This window comes from Bos javanicus, chromosome X (assembly GCF_032452875.1).
Source record: "Bos javanicus breed banteng chromosome X, ARS-OSU_banteng_1.0, whole genome shotgun sequence".
NCBI lineage: Eukaryota > Metazoa > Chordata > Mammalia > Artiodactyla > Bovidae > Bos > Bos javanicus.
Window position 1 is genome coordinate 21187473 of NC_083897.1, and position 4281 is coordinate 21191753.

Consider the following 4281-nt stretch of genomic DNA (forward strand, 5'->3'; position numbering starts at 1 on the left):
GCTGCTTGGAAGAAAAGCTATGACCAACCCAGACAGCATATTAAAAAGTAGAGACATTACTTTGTCTACAAATGTCCATCTAGTCAAATCTATGGTTTTTCCAGTAGCCACGTGTGGATGTGAGAGCTGGGCCGTAAAGAAAGCTGAGTACCAAAGAATTGATGATTTTGAACTGTGGTGTTGGAAAGACTCTTGAGAGTCCCTTGGACTGTAAAATCAAACCAGTCAATCCTAAAAGAAATCAATCCTGAATATTGATTAAAGGACTGATGTCACTGAGGCTGAAGCTCCAATACTTTGGCTACCTGATGCAAAGAGCAAACTCATTAGAAAAGACCCTGATGCTGGGAAAGATCAAAGGCAGGAGGAGAAGGGGATGACAGAGAATGAGATGGTTGGATGATCACTACCAGGCTACTCTGTCCTTGGGATTCTCCAGGCAAGAATACTGGAGTAGGTAGCCATTTCCTTCTGCAAGGGATCTTCCTGACCCAGGAATCAAACCCAGCTCTCTTGCATTCCAGGCAGATTCTTTACCAACTGAGCTATGAGGGAAGCCCATTGTTATTTGTAGATGTTGCCAAAAGGCTGTATTACTAAAGATTTGGGTCTGTAGGCTCCCAGATGTGAAGATCTTCCCACAGACTCGTCAGGCCCTAAGAACTCAGGATGCAGCAGGAGACTGAAAGCAAACATCAGCCTCTTAGGGTCCTTTGCCAAGTGACTGCTGGTAGTTATTGTTTAAACTTATCTACCAACCATTTAGAAGAGGACATTCTCAGATGCCACCAATTAAGCATAGGTGAAAAATACAGGGATCAAGTCTGTAAATGAGGCTGTATATGGTATATGTTACTTCTTAAGAGATATTTAGGGCAAAGAGCCCTTCCCCGGGGTGATTGCAGTGATCTCAGCTGTCAGCTAGCCGACTGAAACCAGAGAGGTGGGAATGCAGCAGCTCAGTCAGGAGTCATGCTGTTGAGTCATGAGGATGTTTTAAAGGAAAGGAAGTGTTACAATAAATGGTGTTGGGAAAACTGGACCACTACATGCAAAAGAATCAGTTTGAACTACTTTCTTACACCATATACAAAAGTAAACACAAAATAGATTAAAAACATAAAATGTAAGACCTCAAACCATTACACTCCTAGAAGAAAACAGGCAAGATGCTCTTTGACATCAATCTTAGTTATATTGTTTGGATCTGTCTTCTCAGGCAAAGGATACAAGGGTAAAAATAAACAAATGGGACTTAATCAAACTAAAAAGCTTTTGAACAGCAGAGGACCATTGACTAAATAAAAAGGGAGCCTATTGAATGGGAGAAGATATTTGTGAGCAACATATCCAATAACAGGTTAATATCCAAAATATACAAAGAATCCATACAACTGAACATCAAACAACCCAATTAAAAAATGGGAAAACTGAATAGACAGTTTTCCAAAGAAGACATATGGGTGGCCAACAGACACATCAAAAGATGCTCGATGTCACTAATTATTAAAGAAATGCAAGTTAAAAACCACAATGAGATATAATCCCACACCTGTCAGAATTGCTATTATCAAAAAGACAACACATAAAAAGTGTTGGCAAGGATGTGGAGCAGAGGAAACCATCGTGCACTGTTGGTGGGATTTTAAATTTGTGCAGTTGCTATGAAAAACACTATGGAGGTTCCTTTAAAAATTAAAAATAGAATTGCCATATGACCCAGAAATTTCACTTTTGGATATTTACCCAAAGGAAACAAAAACACTAATTTGAAAAGATATATGCAGCCCTGTGTTCATTGAATCACTGTTTATAAGAACCAAGATATGGAAGCAACCAAAGTGTCCATCAATTGACAAATGGAAAAAGATGTGAGATGTGTATAGATATATATATGATATGATATATGTATATATATATGCAGTAGAATATTGCTCAGCCATTAAAAATGAAATCTTGCCATTTACAACAAATGGATGTATCTAAAGGATATTGTGCTAATGAATATCAGAGAGAGAAAGACAAATACTAATGATTTCACTTACATGTGGAATCTATAAAAACAAAACAAACAAAAGAAAATGAAAACAGACTTATTGCTACAGAGAATAAATGAGTAGCTGCCAGTGGGGAGAGAGGATAGGGGAAGCAAAGTAGATGAAAGGGATTGAGAAGTACAAACCTGCAGTTATTAATAAATAACCACAAAGATGTAATACACAGCATAAGGAATGTGATGAATAACATGATAATAACTTTGTATGGGGACAGATGATTACTAGACTATCGTGGTGACCATTTCATAATGCATGCAAATGTCAAATCGCTATGTAGAACACCTGAAACTAATATAATATTGTACAACTGTATTTCAATTAAAAGAAAGCAGAAGTTTTACACTGATGAGAGCTTTCAGGTGAATATCTGAAGAAGTGACAAGACTTGGAAACCCCTAACCCAAGCAACGGAGAAGGCACTGGCACCCCACTCCAGTACTCTTGCCTGGAAAATCCCATGGATGGAGGAGCCTGGAAGGCTGCAGGCCATGGGGGCGCTGAGGGTCGGACACGACTGAGCGACTTCACTTTCACTTTTCACTTGCATGCATTGGAGAAGGAAATGGCAACCCACTCCAGTGTTCTTGCCTGGAGAATCCCAGGGACGGGGAAGCCTGGTGGGCTGCTGTCTATGGGGTCGCACAGAGTTGGACACGACTGAAGTGACTTAGCAACCCAAGCAAATAAAAAGTTGAGGGCTTTTAGGGTGCTCCAAAGGCAAGAGGACGAACATCGACAGTATACTAAAAAGCAGAGACATCACTTTGCCAACAAGATCCATATAATCAAAGCTATGGTTTTTCTAGTACGGATGTGAGAGCTGGAGCATAAAGAAGGCTGAGTGCCAAAGAATTGATGCTTTTGAATTGTGGTGCTGGAGAAGATTCTTGAGAGTCCCTTGGGCTGCAAGGAGATCAAACCACTTAATCCTAAAGGAAATCAACCCTAAATATTCACTGAAACAACTGATGCTGAAGTTGAAGCTCCAGTATATTGGCCACGTGATACGAAGAGCTGACTCATTGGGAAAAACCCTGATGCTGGGAAAGATTGAGGGCAGGAGGAGAAGAGGATGAGATGGTTGGATGGCATCAACTCAATGGACATGAGTTTGAGCAAACTCTGGGAGATAGTGAGGGGCAGGGAAGCCTGCCATGCTGCAGTCCATAGGATCACAAAGAGTGAACAACAACGGCAATTACATAGATCACTCATTCAATAAAAAACAAGCCTTTCAAAAATTTTTCCCAGTTTTATTGTGCTATTATTGACATATAACCTGTACAAGTTTAAAGTGTACAATGTGGGACTTCCCTGGTGATCCAGTGGTTAAGAATCCGCCTTTCAGTGCAGGAGATGCGGGCTTGATCCCTGATCAGGGAACTAAGATCCCACATACTGCAGGCTGCTGCTGCTAAGTCACTTCAGTCGTGTCCGACTCTATGCGACCCCATAGACGCGCAGCCCACCAGGCTCCCCCATCCCTGGGATTCTCCAGGCAAGAACACTGGAGTGGGTTGCCATTTCCTTCTCCAATGCATGAAAGTGAAAAGTGAAAGTGAAGTCGCTCAGTCGTGTCCGACTCTTAGCGACCCCAGGGACTGCAGCCCACCAGGCTCCTCTGTCCGTGGGATTTTCCAGGCAAGAGTACTGGAGTGGGGTGCCATTGCTTCAGGTTACATGTGCTTTAATTTGCTTCCTGGGGGTCCCAGAGGCTGCTCTCCAGGCGGAAGCGCTAGGCTGGGCTCTCCTGCAGTGGGCCCCCCACGCCAGCCCTGCAGACCTTCGGGAAGGGCCGTGTCCTCCTCCAGGCCGCCCGCACCCTCCACGAGCTCCTCGTAGGTGATCTTCTCGGCGAACGGCCACGGCCCGAGCAGCTCCACCATGTCGGCCCGCTCCAGCACCTCCTTCTCCAGCAGCCGCCTGCCCACCTTGTCCACCGGCTGGTGGCAGCGCGTGAGCAGGTCCAGGGTGCACGCATGCGCGGAGCCGATGAGCCGCCGCACCTCCTCGTCTATGAGCTGGGCCGTGGCCTCGCTGAACGGTTTCTCCACCAGCGCCTCGCTGGCCGCGGGAGATCGAAGGACACCTGGCCCAGCTTCTCGCTCATCCCGAACTGCACAATCTGGGCATAGGTGCTCTGGGTGACCTTCCTCAGGTCGTCCTGGGCCCCTTTGGTGACCCGTCCGAAGAACAGCTGCTAGGCAACTAAGCCCAAATACTA